At 39.5% G+C, this 22,119-nt stretch overlaps 1 protein-coding gene and 1 long non-coding RNA gene across 2 annotated transcripts in view; both read left to right on the top strand.

Annotated features, from left to right (window-relative positions):
* The window catches only part of LOC121826206 (phospholipase A2, minor isoenzyme-like), a 38,660-nt gene that overhangs the window by 7,702 nt on the left and 8,839 nt on the right, over positions 1–22,119 (top strand). The gene's annotated exons all lie outside the window — the stretch shown is intronic.
* LOC143270576 (uncharacterized) lies at positions 14,013–20,522 on the top strand. Its single transcript, XR_013047788.1, has 2 exons — positions 14,013–16,184; positions 18,193–20,522. It is a non-coding gene; the product is annotated as an uncharacterized LOC143270576 (long non-coding RNA).

Genomic DNA, 22,119 nt, shown 5'->3' with positions numbered 1-22,119 from the left:
TTGTTCTAGAGCTTTCAGGTGTGCTGTTAAGTCACTAGTGTGATATTTCTCCAACTTCTTTATGTGGGCATTTAATGCTATGAATTTTCCTCTTACCACTGCTTTCATAGCATCCAATGTGTCTAGTGGTGAGAGTGGGGTATTGATTGCCCACTATTTATGTGTGATGTTTTATGTGTGATTTAAGCTTTAGTAATGTTTCTTTTACATATGTGGGTACCCTTGTATTTGTGACATATATATTGAGAACTGAAACTTCATCTTGGTGGATCTTTCCTGTGATGAGTATGTAATATCCTTCTCAATTTCTTTTGATTGATTTTAGTTTGAAGTCTATTTTGTTGGATATCACGATGGCTACCCCTGCTTGTTTCTTAAGACCATTTGATTGGAAAGACTTTTCCCAGCCTTTTACACTGAGGTAGTGTCTATCTTTGAAGTTGAGGTTGCCACGGACTGGGTCTCAGTAGGGCCACCAGACCGAGGGAGAATGGGATGAAGGTGCTCAGGATAATTGGGATTCGGCGATGACAGGCAGACACAGACACCAGAGTATGCTGTGAAACTGCTGCAATTGTACTGAACATCAGGCTGAGATTTTATACAATCTTAACTTGGAACTAAGCCCAGTGGCAAAAGGAAAGCAATAGATGCAATCTTTTGTGGTCACACAATGTGGTTTTCAGAATGATTAATCCTTTCAGACAGAGACATGCAGTGGCCTGAACCCTAAGAGCCAGATCATATACTTAATAACTGGTAATCCATTACTAGTAATTTATTTATTTATTTATTTATTTATTTATTTATTTATTTATTTATTTATTTATTTATTTATTTATTTATTTATTTTTATTTTACAACACCATTCAGTTCAACATAATAGCCACAGATTCCCCTGTTCTCCCCCTCTCGCCCCCTCCCCCTCCCCCCAGCCCACCCACCATTCCCACCTCCTCCAGATCAAGGTCTTCCCCGAGGACTGGGATCGACTTGGTAGACTCAGTCCAGCCAGGTCCATTCCCCCCTCCCAGACCGAACCAAGTGTCCCTGCATAAGTCCCAGGATTCAAACACCCAACTCATGCAACGAGCCCAGGACCCGGCACCAACACACAACTGCCTCCCAAACAGATCAAGCCAAATGACTGTCTCACCCATTCAGGGGGCCTGATCCAGTTGGGGGCCCCTCAGCCTTTGGTTCATAGATCCTGTGCTTCCATTCGTTTGGTTATTTGTCCCTGTGCTTTATCCAACCTTGGCTTCAACAATTCTCGCTCATATAAACCCTCTTCTTTCTCACTAATTAAACTCCCAGTGCTCCACCAGGGGCCCAGCCGTGGATGTCTGCATCCAGATTCCTCAGTCCTTGGATGGGGTTTATGGCACAACTATCAGGGTGTCTGGCCATCCCATCACCAGAGTAGGTCAGTTCCTGCCGTCTCTCGACCATTGCCAGCAGTCTTTTGCGGGGGTATTTTTGTGGATCTCCGTGGGCCTCCCTAGCTCTCTGCTTCCTCCCCTTCTCATGTGGTCTTCATTTACCATGGTCTCCTATTCCTTGTTCTCCCTCTCTTTTCTTGATCCAGCTACGATCTCCCACTCTCTTTCCCTCGACCGTCGCCCTTCATTGTTCCCACTCATGACCAGGCTGTTCATGTAGATCTCGTCCATTTCTCTGTGTCTTTTTTTGGGGTCCCATTTTCCAGGTAGCCTTACTGGTGATGTGAGTAGCAGTCCAGTCATCCTTGTTCCACATCTAGCATCTTCCTATGAGTGAGTACATACCATATTTGTCTTTCTGAGTCTGGGTTACCTCACTCAGGATGATTTTTTCTAGATCCATCCATTTGCCTGCAAACCTCATGATGTCATTGTTTTTCTCTGCTGAGTAGTATTCCATTGTGTATATGTGCCACAATTTATTTATTCATTCTTCAGTTGAAGGGCATCTAGGTTGTTTCCAGGTTTTGGCTATTACAAACAATGCTGATATGAACATAGCTGAGCAAGTGCTCTTGTGGTATGATTGAGCATTTCTTGGGTATATGCCCAGGAGTGGTATAGCTGGATCTTGGGGGAGATTGATTCCCAATTTTCTATGAAAGCGCCATATTGATTTCCAAAGTGGTTGTACAAGCTTACATTCCCACCAGCAGTGGAGGAGATTTCCCCTAGTTCCACATCCTCTCCAGCATAAAGTGTCTTCAGTGTTTTTGATCTTAGCCACTCTGACAGGTGTAAGGTGGTATCTCAGAGTTGTTTTGATTTGCATTTCCCTGATAATTAGGGAAGTTGAGCAGTTCCTTAAATGTCTTTCAACCATTTGGCTTTCCTCTGTTGAGAATTCTCTGTTTAATTCTAAAGCCCATTTCTCAATTGGACTGTTGGTCGTTTTGATGTCTATTTTCTTGAGTTCCTTATATATTCTGGATATCAGTCCTCTATCACATGTGGGGTTGGTGAAGATCTTTTCCCATTCTGTAGGCTGTCGCTTTGCCTTGTTGACCGTATCCTTTGCTCTATAAAAGCTTCTCAGTTTCAAGAGGTCCCATTGATTGATTGTTTGTCTCAGTGTCTGCGCTACTGGTGTTATATTTAGGAAGTGATCTCCTATGCCAATGCATTCAAGACTATTTCCTACTTTCTCTTCTAGCAGGTTCAGAGTAGCTGGATTTATGTTGAGGTCTTTGATCCACTTGGACTTAAGTTTTGTGCACAGTGACAGATATGGATCTATTTGCAGCCTTCTACATGTTGATATCCAGTTATGCCAGCACCATTTGTTGAAGATGCTTTCTTTTTTCCATTGTACACTTTTGGCTTCTTTGTCAAAAATTATATGTCCATAGGTGTGTGGGTTAATGTCAGGGTCTTCAATTCGATTCCATTGGTCCACATGTCGGTTTTTATGCCAATACCAAGCTGTGTTTATTACTGTAGCTCTATAGTAGAGCTTGAAGTCAGGGATTGTGATGCCTCCAGAAGTTGTTTTATTGTACAGGTTTCTTTTAGCTATCCTGAGTTTTTTGTTTTTCCATATGAAGTTGAGTATTATTCTTTCCAGGTCTGTGAAGAATTGTGTATTTTGATGGGGATTGCATTGAATCTGTAAATTGCTTTCGGTAAGATTGCCATTTTTACTATGTTAACCCTGCCTATTAATGAGCATGGGAGATCTTTCCATTTTCCGACATCTTCTTCAATTTCTTTTTTCAGGGACTTAAAGTTCTTGTCATATAGGTCCTTCACTTGCTTGGTTAGTGTTACCCCAAGGTATTTTATGTCATTTTTGGCTATTGTAAAGGGTGATGTATCTCTAATTGCCTTCTCAGCTTCTTTGTCCATTGTATATAGGAGGGCTACTGATTTTTTTGAGTTGATCTTGTATCCTGCTATGTTGCTGAAGGTGTTTATAAGCTTTATCAGTTCCTGGGTGGAATCTTTGAGGTCACTCTAGTATACTATCATGTCATCTGCAAATAGGAAAAGCTTGAATTCTTCCTTTCCAATTTGTATCCCCTTAATCTCCTTATGTTGTCTTATTGCTCTGGATAGAACTTCAAGTACTATATTGAATAAGTATGGGGAGAGTGGACAGCCTTGCCTCGTGCCTGATTTTAGTGAAATTGCTTTGAGTATCTATCCATTTAATTTGATGTTGGCTGTTGGTTTGCTATATATTGCCTTTATTATGTTTAGGTATGTTCCCTGTATTCCTGATCGCTCCAAGACTTTTATCATGAAGGGGTGTTGGATTTTATCAAATGCCTTTTCTGCATCTGGTGAGATGATCATGTGGTTTTTTTCTTTGAGTTTGTTTATATGGTGTATTACATTGACCGACTTTCATATGTTGAACCACCCTTGCATCCCTGGGATGAAGCCTACTGGATCATGGTGGATAATTGTTCTGATGTGTTCTTGGAGTCTGTTTGCCAGTATTTTATTGAGTATTTTTGCATCAATGTTCATGAGGGAGATCGGTCTGTAGTTCTCTTTCTTTGTTGTATCCTTGTTTGGTTTAGGAATCAGGGTAATTGTAGCCTCATAGAAGGAGTTTGGTAATGTTCCTTCTGTTTCTATTATGTGGAACAATTTAGAGAGTATTGGTATTAACTCTTCTTTGAAGATCTGGTAGAATTCTGCGCTGAAACCATCTGGTCCTGGGCTTTTTTTTGGTTGGGAGACTTTTAATGACTGTTTCTATTTCCTTAGGGGTTATTGGGATATTTAAATGTTTATCTGGTCTTGATTTAACTTAGGTATGTGGTACCTATCCGGAATAATGTCCATTTCTTTTAGGTTTTCCAGTTTTGTGGAGTAGAGGTTTTTGAAATATGACCTTATAATTCTCTGGATTTCCTCAATGTCTGTTGTTATGTCCCCCTTTTCATTTCTGATTTTTTTTGATTTGGATTCTCTCTCTCTGTCTTTTGGTTAGTTTGGATAAGGGCTTGTCTATCTTGTTGATTTTCTCAAAGAACCAACTCTTTGTTTCATTAATTTTTTGTATTATTCTCTTAGTTTCTATTTTATTAATTTCACCTCTCACTTTGATAATTTCCTGGCGTCTATTCTTCCTGGGAGACTTTGCTTCTTCTTGTTCTAGAGCTTTCAGGTGTGCTGTTAAGTCACTAGTGTGGGATTTCTCTAACTTCTTTATGTGAGCATTTAGTGCTATGAATTTCCCTCTTAGCACTGCTTTCACAGTGTCCCATAAGTTTGGGTATGTGGTGTCTTCATTTTCATTGATCTCTAGGAAGTCTTTAATTTCTTTCTTTATTTCTTCCTTATCCCATTGGTGATTCAGTTGAGCATTATTCAGTTTCCATGAGATTGTAGGCTTTCTGTAGTTTTTGTTGTTGTTGAAATCTAACTTTAAACCATGGTGGTTTGATAGAACACAGGAGGTTATTCTAATTGTTTTGTATCTGTTGAGATTTGCTTTGTGGCCAAGTATGTGGTCGATTTTGGAGAAAGTTCCATGGGGTGCTGAGAAGAAGGTATATTCTTTCTTGTTAGGATGGAATGTTCTGTAGATATCTATTAGGTCCAATTGGGTCATGACATCAGTTAAGTCCTTTATTTCTCTGCTAAGTTTCAATTTGGGAGATCTGTCCAGTGGTGAAAGTGGGGTGTTGAGATCCCCCACTATTAATGTGTGGGGTTTTATATGTGGTTTAAGCTTTAGTGATGTTTCTTTTACATATGTGGGTGCCCTTGTGTTTGGGGCATAAATGTTCAGAATTGAAACTTCATCTTGGTGGATCTTTCCTGTGATGAGTATGTAATGTCCTTCTTTATCTCTTTTGATTGATTTTAGTTTGAAGTCTATTTTGTTGGATATCAGGATGGCTACCCCTGCTTGTTTCTTAAGACCATTTGCTTGGAAAATCTTTTCCCAGCCTTTTATTCTTAGGTAGTGTCTGTCATTGAGTTTGAGATGTGTTTCTTGTATGCAGCAGAAAGTTGGGTTCTGCTTTCGTATCCATTCTGTAAGTCTATGTCTTTTTATAGGTGAATTAAGTCCATTGATATTAAGGGATATTAATGACCAGTGATTCTTCATCCCTGTTATTTTTGGTGGTAGTGTGTGTGTACTTCTCTTCTTTGGGGTTTACTGTTGTGGCTTTATCTATTGCCTGTGTTTTCGAGTGTGTATCTGACTTCCCTCGGTTGAAATTTTCCTTCTAGTGCTTTCTGTAGGGCTAGGTTTGTGGATAGGTATTGTTTAAATCTGGCTTTGTCTTCGAATGTCTTGTTCCTTCCGTCTATGATGATTGAAAGTTTTGCTGGGTATATTAGTCTGGGCTAACATCCATGGTCTCTTAGTGTCTGGATTACATCTGTCCAGGTCCTTCTGGCTTTCAAAGTCTCCATTGAGAAATCGGGTGTTATTCTGATGGGTTTACCTTTATAGGTCACTTGGCCTTTTTCCTTGGCTGCTCTTAATATTCTTTCTTTATTCTGTACATTTAGTTGTTTAATTATTATGTGTCGAGGGGACTTTTTTTGGGGGTCTAGTCTGTTTGGTGTTCTATAGGCTTCTTGTATCTTCATAGGCATTTCCTTCTTTAAGTTGGTAAAGTTTTCTTCTATAATTTTGTTGAATATATTTTCTGTGTCTTTGAGTTGGTATTCTTCACCTTCTTCTATCCCTATAATTCGTAGGTTTGGTCCTTTCATGGTGTCCCAAATTTCTTGGACATTTTGGTTCATGACTTTGTTGGCTTTAGTGTTTCCTTTGACTGATGAAAGTATTTCTTTTACTGTATCTTCAATGCCAGAAATCCTCTCTTCCATCTCTTGCATTCTGTTGGTTATTCTTGCATCTGAAGTTCCCGATCTTTTACTCAGGTTTTCTATTTCCACCATTCCCTCTGTTTGTGTCTTCTTTATTTTTTCAATTTCCCTTTTCAGTTCTTGGACTGTTTCCTTTGTTTGTTTCATTACTTTTTCATGATTTTCTTTCAGTGCTTTATTGTTTTCTTGCAGGACTTTATTGTTTTCTTCCAGGACTTGATTGTTTTCTTGGAGGGCTTTATTGTTTTCTTCTAATTTGTTTGCCCTTTCCTCTAGTTGTTTACAGCATTCTTCCAATTTTCTTGTCTTTTCCTCTACACAAGCCTCTACCTTCTTCATGAAGTTACTCATAAGGCTACTTTCTTCTGCTTCTTCCAATTTTTGGTGTTCAGGTCTAGATGTTGGAGGCGGGCTAGGTTCTGGTGATGCTGTATTGCTCTTCATTTTGTTGTATGTACTTCTGCCTTGACGTCTGCCCATCTCCTTGTGGTTCCTTCTTGGTCTTATCAGTGTACTTGTTTCAGAAATAGCTGACATATTCAGGAAGTCTCTCTCTCTTGTCCAAAAGGGAGTTCTCTTGTCCAACTCTGGTCCAGAAGGGAAGTCGGGAGCATGATGGGAGCTGGGGGCCAGTCTCTAAGTCTCAGGAAGTTGCTGGGGTCTCGGGCAGATGGGCATGGGGGCAGGGCGCGGGGATTGCAGGGGCTGCCGAGGGGCTTGGAAAAGGGGATCCCTCCCAGTGGGGCTAGAAGGGGACCGGCCCGGTGGCCAGAACCTGTGGCCAAGTTGGGCAGGTCTTCCCGGAGTGTCTGGTGCCCAGGGATGGGGTCCGGGTTGGACCCGGATACTCACCTCTGGTCCAGAAGGGAAGTCGGGGGCAGGATGGGAGCTGGGGGCCGGTCTCTTAGTCTCAGGAAGTGGCTGGGGTCTCGGGCAGATGGGCATGGGGGCAGGGCGCGGGGATTGCAGGGGCTGCCGGGGGGGGGGGCTTGGAAAAGGGGATCCCTCCCGGTGGGGCTAGAAGGGGACCCGCCCGGTGGCCAGAACCTGTGGCCAAGTTGGGCAGGTCTTCCCGGAGTGGCTGGTGCCCAGGGATGGGGTCTTATTTATTTATTTATTTATTTATTTATTTATTTATTTATTTATTTATTTATTTATTTATTTATTTTTTACTTAAAATTAGTCGTATTTTAATGGCTTGGGATTTGGTGCAAACAGACATGATTGATAGCTTGACAGACATGCTCGTCATGAAAAAAGAACCATTTCTGAAGCCCGATTGGGGCCAAACCTTTACACCTTGCTTCATAGTATCCAGTTGATGAAGCTCATCATTAGAACGTTGTTGGACACCATGTTGAATATTCCCCATCGGTTGTGAAGAACTATACTGCATCCAGGCTTACCCATTGAACTCAGTATATATATTTTTTCCCTCCTGCCTTTTGTCTGGTGGGATACCATACTTGTTGCTCTTCTGTGTAATGAAGTTCAAATGCTTGTTTGGAAACTTTATTTAACAGTTTAGAAGGCGTGGTAGGAGGAGTTCATTAGTCTGAAGAGTATACATTGCACAGGAAAGAATTTTCCTTTTGTTTTTCCAAATCTTTCTGCCTTATTTAGCTTGAGATCTTTGCAGCTTGGTGCATGGATCCTAGCCTTGCCCGTTGTGCAGTATGTACTGATCAGATGACAAACCAGTGAACTATGTCAAAAGCACTCTCAATATTCCCTTTGACAAAAAGTTTTGTACTTTTCACATAGCTTGTTGCCCCATAAAAGGGTTAACAGCACAATTTTTTAAAAATAAATTAAGAGGTATTTATAGGATTAAAGTGACTTCATTTGTATACATTTAGATTCTAAACCAGCTTAAAAAACAGTTTCCTCTGTGACTCAGATATGCAGTGTAACTGATGCTCTTCTGGGGTACCACCTGAGACATGGCGTGGTCAGAAACAGTGATCAGAAGGACATGGCAAAGGAAAGCCAGAGAGATACTCTGAAGTTCCCCCTTCTTATTTTATTCCCAAAGGGACATCAGTATCTGATGTTGAAGAAATTCAAGATTCAAAAGGAGAATTTTATAAATACACCAACATGAAAAATCAGCTATCAGTCTAGGTTTTCACAAAGATTGTTCCAACTTCTTCTGGACTTGGTGTGATCTAGTAAAGTAGAGATCAGAAGATAGACCCACTTGGGGAATTTATAGTGTCGTTGAGACTTAGAATTCGGCAGGTTACAAACGTATGCCAACTGGGATTCAAACCTCAGTCATTTCTCCTAATTGCCCTTAATGCCCAAAAATGAGAGCCTTTTTCCATAAAGGAAACCATCCCTTAAACTAAAAGGGGGAGGAGAGGGAAAGACTGTCCACAGCACCAGTTTGAATGAGGTTCAGTATGGCAACATTACTAGTAATTTATTAAAGACAGTTACAAAGTCCTCGCCAAGAGCCTTAGCCCACCTCTTTAGCACAGGTGCTATACCCCTCAATATAGCTGACCTTGTCTGCCTCTCATATGTATACCATACCTTTCTGCTTCTAGCCAGCCTTTCCATAAAAGTCAACTGATTCCACAACATTCTTTTTCCCCATGATTTAGCCAACCGATTCCCTTCATAGTCATAAGCCCCTGTAAAAGGGGGGTGGATCTAAATAATTCCTACTTGTGGGATTCCAACAAGGGGGTGTCCACCATTTCCCATTAATACGGTATTGAATGTACTTTCCAACCATTCTTGTGGGAGTTGCCAGTTTCCTAAGTTCTCTTTCTTGTGAGTTTGCATGAGCTGAGTGAGGGTTACCTAACAATCTTTTTACTTTTACATTTTCTTCCTTAGAATCTGTGGGAACCTGAATCATTAGCTCTTTCTGTTCTAATCCATCCATGAGTGCCCCCACTGAAGTAGGGGTTTTTTGTGCTATCTGCCCAAGGGCTTGAATCACTGGGGGTTGGTGCTGGTGTAACAGTTGAGGAGTTATCAGGTACATCAAGTGAGTGTCTGTGGAAGTCCAGGCACAGGGAGGTTGTTATTGTCAGGAAAGAAGAAGCAGGAGTCTTGCCAACCATCCACGGAAGGCTGGTCTTTAGGGAACAATGTATCCAAGAACCATTGCTCAGGCTGATTGCCAGGGGCCACCAGGGACCTAGCCTCGAGAGACACATGCCCCCCTTCCTCGTGAGACCACCAGATCGGCATTTGTCACTCGGGCAACACCGTCACGGGTGTGGCATGAGGTGTGTTTTCTGTATGCAGCAGAAACATGGGTCTTGCTTTCATATCCATCCTGTTAGCCTGTGTCTTTTTATAGGTGAATTAAGTCCATTGATACTAAGGGATTTTAATGACCAGTGACTATTAATTCCTGTTATCTTTTGGTGGTAGTATGTGTGTATTTCTCTTCTTTGGGACTTACTGCTGTGGGGTTATCTATTGCCTGTGTTTTTGTGGGCATAGTTGTCTTTTTTTAGGTTGGAATTTTCCTTGTAGTGCTTTCTGTAAGGCTGCATTTGTGGATAGGTATTGTTTAAATCTGGTTTTGTCTTGGAATGTCTTTTTCACTCCATCTATGGTGATTGAAAGTTTTGCTGTGTATATTAGTGTAGGCTGGCATCCATGGTCTCTTAGTGTCTGCATTACATCTGTCCAGGTCCTTCTGGCTTTCAAAGTCTCCATTGAGAAGTTGGGTGTTATTCTGATGGGTCTTCCTTTATAAGTCACTTGGCCTCTTTCCTTTGTTGCTCTTAATATTCTTTCTTTATTCTGTATTTTTAGTTGTTTAATTATTATGTGACAAGTGGACTTTTGGGGGGTCTATTCTGTTTGGTGTTCTATATGCTTCTTGTATCTTCATAGGCATTCCCTTCTTTAAGTTGGGAAAGTTTTCTTCTATGATCTTGTTGAATATATTTTCTGTGCCTTTGTGTGGATATTCTTCTCCTTCTTGTATCTCTATTATTCTTAGGTTTGGCCTTTTAATGGTATCCCAGATTTCCTGGACATTTTGTGTTATGACGTTTTTGGCTTTGGTATTCTTTGACTGATGAAACTATTTCCTCTATTGTATCCTCTACACCAGAGATTCTCTCTTCCATCTCTTGTATTCTGTTGGTTATGCTTGCATCTGTGTTTCCTGTTCATTCACTATTTTCTATTTCCTGCATTCCCTCTGTTTGTGTCTTCTTCATAGTTTCTATTTCCATTTTCTGGTCTTGAACTGTTTACCTCACCTGTTTAATTGCTTTTTCATGGTTTTCTTGGCTTTCTTTAAGGGATTTATTGATTTCTTCCAATTTTTAAATTTTTTTTTATTCATTTTATTTTACAATACTATTCAGTTCTGCATAACAGCCACAGATTCCCTTGTTCTCTTCCTTTTTGCCCCCTTCCCTTCCTCTCAGCCCACCCCCATTCCCACCACCTCCAGATCAAGGCCACCCCCAAGGACTGAGATCGACCTGATAGACTCAGTCCAGGCAGGTCCAGTTCCTTCCTCCCAGATTGAGCCAAGCGTCCCTGTATAAGTCCCAGGTTTAAAAAAGCTGTCTCATGCAGCGAGCCCAGGACCTGGTACCACTGCCTAGATGCCTCCCAAAACAGATCAAGCCAATCAACTGTCTCACCTATTCAGAAGGCCTGATCCAGTTGGGGCCCCTCAGCCTTTGGTTCATAGTTCATGTGTTTCCATTTGTTTGGCTATTTGTCCCTGTGCTTTATCCAATCTTGGTTTCAACAATTCTCGCTCATATAAACCCTCCTCTGTCTTGATAATTAGACTCCCAGCGCTCCACTCGGGGCCTAGCCATGGATGTCTGCATCCAGATTCCTCAGTACTTGGATGGGGTTTCTGGCACAACTATTAGGGTGTTTGGCCATCCCATCACCAGAGTAGGTCAGTCTCGGCTGTCTCTCAGCCATTGCCAAGCAGTCTTTTGTTGGGGTATCTTTGTGGATTTCTGTGGGCCTCTTTAGCTCTTTGTTTCTTCCTTTTCTCATGTGGTCTTCATTTACCATGGTCCCCTATTCCTATTCTCCCTCTCTGTTCTTGATCCAGGTGGGATCTCCTGCTCTCTTTCCCTTGACGCTCGCCGTTCATTGCTCCCACTCTTGTCCAGGCTGTTCATGTAGATCTCATTCATTTCTCCATCATTGGGTGATCCCTGTGTCTTTCTTGGGGTCCTGTTTTCCAGGTAGCCTCACTGGTGATGTGAGTAGCAGTCCAGTCATCCTTGTTCCACATCTAGTATCCTCCTATTACAATCAATGCTGATATAAACATAGCTGAGCAAGTGCTCTTGGGATATGATTGAGCATTTCTTGGGTATATGCCCAAGAGTGGTATAGCTGGATCTTGGGGGAGATTGATTCCCAGTTTTCTAAGAAAGTGCCATATTGATTTCCAAAGTGGTAGTACAAGTTTGCATTCCCACCAGCAGTGGAGAAGAATTCCCTGAGTTCCACATCCTCTCCAGCATCAAGTGTCCTCAGTGTTTTTGATCTTAGCCATTCTGACAGGCGAAAAGTGGTATCTCAGAGTTGTTTTGATTTGCATTTCCCTGATGATTAGGGATGTTGAGCAATTCCTTAAATGTCTTCAGCCATTTGAGTTTCCTCTATTGAGAATTCTCTTTTTAGTTCTATAGCCCATTTCTTAATTGGACTGTTGGTCATTTTGATGTCTAATATCTTGAGTTCCTTATATATTCTGGATATCAGTCCTCTAACACATGTGGGGTTGGTGAAGATCTTTTCCCATTCTGTAGGCTGTCGCTTTGCCTTGTTGACCGTATCCTTTGCTCTACAAAAGCTTCTCAGTTTCAAGAGGTCCCATTGATTGATTATTTCTCTCAGTGCCTGTGCTACTGGTGTTATATTTAGGAAGTGATCTCCTATGCCAATGCGTTCAAGACTATTTCCTACTTTCTCTTCTAGCAGGTTCAGAGTAGCTGGGTTTATGTTGAGGTCCTTGATCCACTTGGACTTAAGTTTTGTGCACAGTGACAGATATGGATCTATTTGCAGCCTTCTACATGTTGATATCCAGTTATGCCAGCACCATTTGTTGAAGATGCTTTCTTTTTTCCATTGTACACTTTTGGCTTCTTTGTCAAAAATTATATGTTCATAGGTGTGTGGGTTAATGTCAGGGTCTTCAATTCGATTCCATTGGTCCACATGTCAGTTTTTATGCCAATACCAAGCTGTTTTTATTACTGTAGCTCAATAGTAGAGCTTGAAGTCAGGGATTGTGATGCCTCCAGAGGTTGTTTTATTGTACAGGATTCTTTTTGCTATCCTGGGTTTTTTGTTTTTCCATTTGAAGTTGAGTATTATTCTTTCCAGGTCTGTGAAGAATTGTGTTGGTATTTTGATGGGGATTGCATTGAATCTGTAGATTGCTTTCGGTAAAATTGCCATTTTTACTATGTTGGTCCTGCCTATCCATGAGCATGGGAGAGTCTTCCATTTTCTGACATCTTCTTCAATTTCTTTTTTCAGGGACTTAAAGTTCTTGTCATATAGGTCCTTCACTTGCTTGGTTAGTGTTACCCCAAGGTATTTTATGTAGTTTGTGGCTATTGTAAAGGGTGATGTATCTCTGAATTCCTTCTCAGCTTCTTTGTCCATTGTATGTAGGAGGGCTACTGATTTTTTTGAGTTGATCTTGTATCCTGCTATGTTGCTGAAGGTGTTTATAAGCTTTATCAGTTCCTGGGTGGAATCTTTGGGGTCACTCAAGTATACTATCATGTCATCTGCAAATATGGAAAGCTTGAATTCTTCCTTTCCAATTTGTATCCCCTTAATCTCCTTATGTTGTCTTATTGCTCTGGCTAGAACTTCAAGTACTATATTGAATAAGTATGGGGAGAGTGGACAGCCTTGCCTCGTTCCTGATTTTAGTGAAATTGCTTTGAGTTTCTCTCCATTTAATTTGATGTTGGCTGTTGGCTTGCTGTAAATTGCCTTTATTATGTTTAGGTATGTTCCCTGTATTCCTGATCGCTTCAAGACTTTTATCATGAAGGGTTGTTGGCTTTTGTCAAATGCCTTTTCTGCATCTAGTGAGATGACCATGTGTTTTTTTTCTTTGAGTTTGTTTATATGGTGTATTACATTGACCGACTTTCATATGTTGAACCACCCTTGCATCCCTGGGATGAAGCCTACTGGATCATGGTGGATAATTGTTCTGATGTGTTCTTGGAGTCTGTTTGCCAGTATTTTATTGAGTATTTTTGCATCAATGTTCATGAGGGAGATCGGTCTGTAGTTCTCTTTCTTTGTTGTATCCTTGTTTTGTTTGGAAATTAGGGTTATTATAGCCTCATAAAAGGTAATGTCCCTTCTGTTTCTATTTTGTGGAACAATTTAGAGAGTATTGGTATTAACTCTTCTTTGAAGATCTGGTAGAATTCCGTGCTGAAACCATCTGGTCCTGGGCTTTTTTTGGTTGGGAGACTTTTAATGACTGTTTCTATTTCCTTAGGGGTTATTGGACTATTTAAATAGTTCATCTGTTCTTGATTTAACTTAGGTATGTGGTACCTATCCAGAAAATTGTCCATTTCTTTTAGGTTTTCCAGTTTTGTGGAGTAGAGGTTTTTGAAATATGACTTGATAATTCTCTGGATTTCCTCAATGTCTCTTGTTATGTCCCCCTTTTCATTTCTGATTTTTTTTTTATTTGGATTCTCTCTCTCTGTCTTTTGGTTTGTTTGGATAAGGGCTTGTCTATCTTGTTGATTTTCTCAAAGAACCAACTCTTTGTTTTATTATTTTTTGTATTATTCTCTTAGTTTCTATTTTATTAATTTCACCTCTCTTTTTGATAATTTCCTGGCATCTATTCTTCCTGGGAGACTTTGCTTCTTCTTGTTCTAGAGCTTTCAGGTGTGCTGTTAAGTCATTAGTGTGAGATTTCTCCAACTTCTTTATGTGGGCATTTAGTGCTATGAATTTCCCTCTTAGTACTGCTTTCATAGTGTCCCATAAGTTTTGGTATGTGGTGTCTTCATTTTCGTTGATCTCTAGGAAGTCTTTAATTTCTTTCTTCATTTCTTCCTTATCCCATTGGTGATTCAGTTGAGCATTATTCAGTTTCCATGAGATTGTAGGTTTTCTGTAGTTGTTGTTGTTGTTGAAATCTAACTTTAAACCATGGTGGTCTGATAGAACACAGGAGGTTATTCTAATTGTTTTGTATCTGTTGAGATTTGCTTTGTGGCCAAGTATGTGGTCGATTTTAGAGAAAGTTCCATGGGGTGCTGAGAAGAAGGTATATTCTTTTTTGTTAGGATGGAATGTTCTGTAGATATCTATTAGGTCCATTTGGGTCATGACATCAGTTAAGTCCTTTATTTCTCTGTTAAGTTTCGATTTGAAAGATCTGTCCAGTGGTGAAAGTGGGGTGTTGAGATCTCCCACTATTAATGTGTGGAGTTTTATATGTGGTTTAGGCTTTAGTAATGTTTCTTTTACATATGTGGGTGCCCTTGTGTTTGGGGCATAAATGTTCAGAATTGAAACTTCATCTTGGTGGATCTTTCCTGTGATGAGTATGTAATACCCTCTTGATCTCTTTTGATTGATTTTAGTTTGAAGTCTATTTTGTTGGATATCAGGATGGCTACCCCCACTTGTTTCTTAAGACCATTTGATTAGAAAGACTTTTCCCAGCCTTTTACTCTGAGGTAGTGTCTATCTTTGAAATTGAGGTTGCCTCGGACTGGGTCTCAGTAGGGCCACCAGACCGAGGGATAATGGGATGAAGGTGCTCAGGATAATTGGGATTCGGCGATGACAGACAGACACAGACACCAGAGTATGCTGTGATACTGCTGCAATTGTACTGAACATCAGGTTGAGGTTTCATACAATCTTAACATGGAACTAAGCCCAGTGGCAAAAGGAAAGCAATAGATGCAATCTTTAGTGGTCACACAATGTGGTTTTCAGGATGATTAATCCTTTCAGAGACATGCTGTGGCCCGAACCCTAAGATCCAGATCACATACTTAACTGGTAATCCATTACTAGTAATTTATTAAAGACAGTTACAAAGTCTTCTCCAAGAGCCCTAGCCCACCTCTTTAGCACAGGTGCTATACCCCTCAATATAGCTGACCTTGTCTGCCTCTCATACGTATACCATACCTTTCTGCTTCTAGCCAGCCTTTCCATAGAAAGCAACTGATTCCACAACATTCTTTTCCCCCATGATTTAGCCAACCGATTCCCTTCATAGTCATAAGCCCCTGAAAAGGGGGGGCGGTGGATCTAAGTAATTCCTACTTGTGGGATTCCAACAAGGGGGTGTCCACCATTTCCCATTAATACGGTATTGAATGTACTTTCCAACCATTCTTGTGGGAGTTGCCAGTTTCCTAAGTTCTCTTTCTTGTGAGTTTGCATGAGCTGAGTGAGGGTTACCTAACAATCTTTTTACTTTTACATTTTCTTCCTTAGAATCGGTGGGAACCTGAATCATTAGCTCTTTCTGTTCTAATCCATCCATGAGTGCCCCCACTGAAGTAGGGTTTTTTTGTGCTATCTGCCCAAGGGCTTGAATCACTGGGGGTTGGTGCTGGTGTAACAGTTGAGGAGTTATCAGGTACATCAAGTGAGTGTCTGCGGGAGTCCAGGCACAGGGAGGTTGTTATTGTCAGGAAAGAAGAAAGAAGCAGGAGTCCTGCCAACCATCCACGGAAGGCTGGTCTTTAGGGAACAATGTATCCAAGAACCATTGCTCAGGCTGATTGCCAGGGGCCACCAGGGACCTAGCCTCGAGAGACACATGCCCCCCTTCCTCGTGAGACCACCAGATCGGCATTTGTCACTCGGGCAACACCGTTGCGGGTGTGGCATGAGGTGTGTTTTCTGTATGCAGCAGAAACATGGGTCTTGCTTTCATATCCATCCTGTTAGCCTGTGTCTTTTTATAGGTGAATTAAGTCCATTGATACTAAGGGATATTAATGACCAGTGACTATTAATTCCTGTTATCTTTTGGTGGTAGTATGTGTGTATTTCTCTTCTTTGGGACTTACTGCTGTGGGGTTATCTATTGCCTGTGTTTTTGTGGGCATAGTTGTCTTTTTTAGGTTGGAATTTTCCTTGTAGTGCTTTCTGTAGGGCTGCATTTGTGGATAGGTATTGTTTAAATCTGGTTTTGTCTTGGAATGTCTTTTTCACTCCATCTATGGTGATTGAAAGTTTTGCTGTGTATATTAGTGTAGGCTGGCATCCATGGTCTCTTAGTGTCTGCATTACATGTGTCCAGGTCCTTCTGGCTTTCAAAGTCTCCATTGAGAAGTTGGGTGTTATTCTGATGGGTCTTCCTTTATAAGTCACTTGGCCTTTTTCCTTTGCTGCTCTTAATATCCTTTCTTTATTCTGTATTTTTAGTTGTTGAATTATTATGTGGCAAGTGGACTATTGGTGGGGTCTATTCTGTTTGGTGTTCTATATGCCTCTTGTATCTTCATAGGCATTCCCTTCTTTAAGTTGGGAAAGTTTTCTTCTATGATCTTGTTGAATATATTTTCTGTGCCTTTGAGTGGATATTCTTCTCCTTCTTGTATCTCTATTATTCTTAGGTTTGGCCTTTTCATGGTGTCCCAGATTTCCTGGACATTTTGTGTTATGACATTTTTGGCTTTGGTATTCTTTGACTGACGAAACTATTTTCTCTATTCTATTCTCTACACCAGAGATTCTCTCTTCCATCTCTTGTATTCTGTTGGTTATGCTTGCATCTGTGTTTCCTGTTCATTCACTATTTTCTATTTCCAGCATTCTCTCTGGTTGTGTCTTCTTCATGATTTCTATTTCCCTTTTCCGGTCTTGAACTGTTTCCCTCACCTGTTTAATTGCTTTTTCTTAGTTTTCTTGGCTTTCTTGAAGGGATTTATTGATTTCTTCCAGTTTTTATTTTTTTTCCTCAATTTCTTTATTGATTTCTTCCAACTGTTGTTTGTCTTATTCTCAATTTCTTTATTGATTTCTTCCAATTTTTTGTTTGTCTTGTCCTCAATTTCATTTTTTTCTTGAAAGGCAAATAGCATCATGAAGCTATTTTTAAGTTGGCTTTCTTCTGCTTCTACATTGTGATGTTCAGGTTTTGCTGTTGAAGGAGGGCTAAGTTCAGGTGATGCTGTATTGCTCTTCATGTTGTTGTATGTATTTTTGCCTTGACATCTGCCCATCTCCTCCTCTAATGGGTATAAGAGGTACCTGTGTCTGAGTGAGCTGCTATTGATCCACTCTGTGCTTGTTGTATCTGTGTCTCAGGGTCACCCTCTGGGTCTAATCTTGGCTCTTGGTCTAATTGGAGCTGGCAGATTCTGTATCCCAGGGAGCTGCTCTTGGCCCAACCCAAGCTAGTTGATTCTGTGACTCACAGAGCCACTTTTGGTCTTATTGGGGCTCTTGGTCCAATTAGAACTAACAGATTCTGTGTCTCAGGAAGCCTCGCTTGGTCCAGTGAAGGCTGGTATATTCCCTGTCTCCAGAAGTTACTCTTGGTCCAATGAGAGCTCTTGGTCCAATGTGAGGTGGTGGTTTGGTTTCTGTGCCTCAAGAAGTTACTGGGGTCACAGGCAGATGGGTATTGGGGCAGAGAGTGGAACTTGTAGATTGCAGGGTCTGATGGGGTTACATTACATTATTAAATGAGCTGTATATGTACAATACTTGAACAAGACTAGAAAGGTATGTACAGTATATTATAACAAAAATAACCTTAAATTTGTATCAATATAAAAAATCCATGCCAATGTAAAATATTTAAGGCTAGTAGTTGCTTTTTTGGTTTAAAAGTAGACTCAATAATCTATATTTTTATCCTATCTTTTTATATCCCCCCTTTGCTTTTTAGAACAAGATACCTGAATCATATCTCCTTTATTTAGCTTTCTTCCTGATCATCACCAATATCAACTTGCAACCAAAGCCCCTAAATAATGACAGATATCCATAACCCACCTAATGACCCAAAATCACCCATCCCACCATTGGGAATGTGGGTGACATGTTCTTAAAACTGCTTCTGTTTGCGGGGGCGGGGGAGTTAATGGCATCTTTAGGGGATCCTAAGAAATTGGGATAATTGTCAAGTCCTGGGAGAGCTCACTGTATCATTTGTTGTCAGTCTCTGTAAAACAAGAAAATGAAGGGCTTTTCTCAACTCCTGGCTACAGTAGTCTATGAGACTGGACCATCTCATCACTACCTGAAATTGTCCTGAGTAGTTTGTAATCCAAAGCTGATCTTTGGGTGGTATTTGTCAGCTTAGTAGTGTTACCACAATCCAGGTTGAATTATCATTGGGGGCCCCATCTTCCTTTGGAGACATCAAAGGTCACTTTTAGGCATGGTCATGGTTCACCGAAGAAAACTTAAACATTTTAAATGTCATATGTAGCAGATCTCAAAGAGGTTAAAGGTCATAATTTCTTATGCATATCTAGAGCACAAAAACTTATTTCCTAGTTACCTGATAGAGACTCAAAGCTGAAATCATGTTCAAGAAGCTCATTGAAGCCTTTTTCTAGAGTTAGTTAGTACTCTATATGACCATTAATATCATGACAAAAATTTACATATATATTAATTGTATAAATCTTAAGATCATATTCATACCTTAAGAAAATATTTAAAACAAAACAAAAAATTATGAGATTAGTGACAATAAACTAGTCCATTAAGATTGGTTTTTCTTCTGTCCAATCAAGTGGCTCTCCTGACATGTGACAGAGATTTTGATTTTTCCTTTTAATAAGCATGCTTGGGTGTAGAGGAGAGAGCCATGCTCCAATTCCAAAGCCAGTTTTAATTTTTAATTGAATTGGGACTACAAAAAGACAATTTATCTTATATGTCTGTAGAGAACAGCAGAAACAAACATTTGGGAAGATTTGTAAAATTTTATCCTGTTGGAAATGTGATATACCATCAGGCCATTTACTCTTTTTCTTGGGACATTTCCTCTGGATGATTTATCCTTTTTCTTCAGATGTTTCATTTGTCCAGTGGTCTTCAGATTCCTTAGCTGGTTGTCTTCATTCTCCTGAAAGGACAAAAACAAAAACCTGCCCCAAACCTAACTTTGGAGAGTTTCCCTTTTGGCATGTTATATCAGATCAAATGAAAAGCATTTGTTAATTATAAGTTCATTTAGATGGAATGCTCACACTGTTTGATGAACTATCATCTGTTCTAATCAAGAGGTCTCTCTTGTTCAAATATAATCTTTATCAATTTTGATGGTATCCATAGTTTTTATTCTCCCATGGAAACAAAAGCCAAAGCTCTTCCCCAACATAACACATATCCTGATTTCATTCTGGGGTTAACACTTCTTTAAAGTGTACAAAATTGTTTAATTCAGCAGTTTTTTCTGTTATCCAATGGCTCTCCACAGCTGCCATTACATTCTCATTAACATTTCGAAAATTTAAAGTTAATAAAGCATTGTGCAATCTATTTTTGCCAGTCTTTATTACTACTTTCTTTTTATTAAGCATGTCTTTTAGAGTTCAGTTAGATCCTTCTATACCTGCTTGCCATGTAGGATTATGTGGAATATCTGTAATACACTTTATTTTGTATTATGCAAAAAACTGTTTCATTTTACTAGAGACATATGCTGGGGCATTGTCAGTCTTAATTTGTACAGTTATCACTATGATGGTCATAACTTCTAACAGATGTTTGATTACAGAATCAGCCTTTTCAAACTCAAAGCAGTTTCCCTTTGAAATCCTAAATGTATATCTATGGTATGGTGTACATATTTTAATTTTCCAATCTGTCCAAAATAAAATAATCCATTTGCCAAATTTCATTTCTTTGAATACCCTTTGGGTTAGTTCTTGCAGACTGTAGAGTTTTGTAATAAAAAAAATAGTAGGACATTTCACTATAATGTCCATGACTTGTTGCTAAGTGATGGAAAAAACTTTTTTCAAACATTTGCTACTGACATTGTGTTTCTTATGAAATTCTGAGGCTTCTAGTAAATTTCCTACCAGTAGTTGATCAATTTCATCATTATCTTGTGTTAGAGGCCTGAAGGAAAGTATGGGATATGATATGTATTACATACAAGGGATGATTTTTATTTTCGATTATCTTGTAACTGAATAAATAACAAAGTCAATTCTTTATCATCTTGAATAAATTTTGCAATTTTAATATGTAAAACAACTCTTTCTGAATAATGAGAGTCAGTATTAAGTCATATTAAGAGGTTCTGGAAATCTATTAATACCATGAGAACAGCATATAATTCTGACTTTTGAACAGAATCATAAGGACTTTGAGCTGCTTCATTTAAATTTCCTGACTTCAGCCTGGGCTACCAAGTGAGTTCCAGGAAAGGCACAATGCTACACAAAGAAACCCTGCCTTGAAAAACCAAAAAACAAACAAACAAAAATTTCCTGACTTATGACCCGCCTTTCCTGATTTATTTGGACCAATATGAAATGTAGGGGCTGCAGAAATTGTTGTTCCTTGTACAATGTGAGGAAAGATTCAGTTAGCTGTCTTCATAAACTTAATTCTCTTACTTTTGGGATATTTATTGCTTGTCTCTCCCAAAAAATTACTGGAAGCTCTTTGCCAATGGTCATTTTCTGTCCATTAAGAGGAAATTTCCACATGAATAAAAAGTACTACAATTTCTCCTGGGTCTATTCCTGCTAATTGACAAAGTCTCAATTTTCCTTTTAGAATCAACTCAGAAACCATCTCTACACAGGTCTTTAATGTTTTACTCTGTTTGTATGGTAAAAATGTCCATTCTAAGATATTATATCCTCTCTGTATTAAAATTCCTATTGGAGAATGCATAGAAGATTGAATAACCAGAGTACAAACAAACTCTGGAACAAACCATCCACAAGTGCATCCTGTAATTTGTTTTCTGCCAAAGTCAATTCTCTATCAGCCTCAGTTGACAGTTTTCTATTTAAGTCCTTGTCACCTTGTCAGGTTTGAAATAAATTACTTAGATCTTGAGTTGTTAATCCAATTATGGCTGTTGCCAGGTAATGTCTCCCAGCAAATTTGAAAGTCACTAAAAGTCCACAATTGATCTCTACTGATTAGTACTTTTTGGGGTTCAATTTTTTTGTAAACCTATTTTATATCCTAGGTAATTAATAGAGTCTCCTCTTTGTATTTATTGGGAGCAATCTGTAATCCCCATCTAGGCAAAATTTTCTTCTTCAAACATTTTCTCTAAGTTATTTCTATTTGAATTAGCTAGTAAATTATCATTCATATAATGATAAATTATAGATTGAGGAAACTGATTATGAATTATTTCCAATGGCTGTCATCCAAAATATTGGCACATGGTAGGGGTGTTTAACATCCCTTTTGGGAGAAGTTTCCACTGATATTAATCAGCTGAGAATTATTATAAGTAGGGAATGTGAAGGTAAATTTTTCTCTATCCTGTTCTTGTAAAGGTATAGTGAAGAAAGAGTCTTTTAAATCAATCACTATAATAGACCATCCTTGAGGTAACAGAGAAGGCAAAGGAATTCCATGTGTAGAGAGCCCATCAGCTGAATTACTTCATTTCTGGCTCTCGAATCTGTTAGTATTCTCCATTTTCCAGATTTCTTCCTAATGACAAATATGGGAGAATTCCAAGGACTAGTTTATTCAATATGTTGAGTATGTAACTGCTCTTGTTCTAAGGTCTTTAATTGTTCTGAAATCAAAGGCCACTGGTCTACCCAGATAGGTTTGTCTGTTAACTATTTTAAAGGTAGGGCTGTTGGTAACTTTG

Source organism: Peromyscus maniculatus, chromosome 23 (assembly GCF_049852395.1).
Source record: "Peromyscus maniculatus bairdii isolate BWxNUB_F1_BW_parent chromosome 23, HU_Pman_BW_mat_3.1, whole genome shotgun sequence".
NCBI lineage: Eukaryota > Metazoa > Chordata > Mammalia > Rodentia > Cricetidae > Peromyscus > Peromyscus maniculatus.
This window is presented reverse-complemented; position numbering and strand designations above follow the sequence as displayed.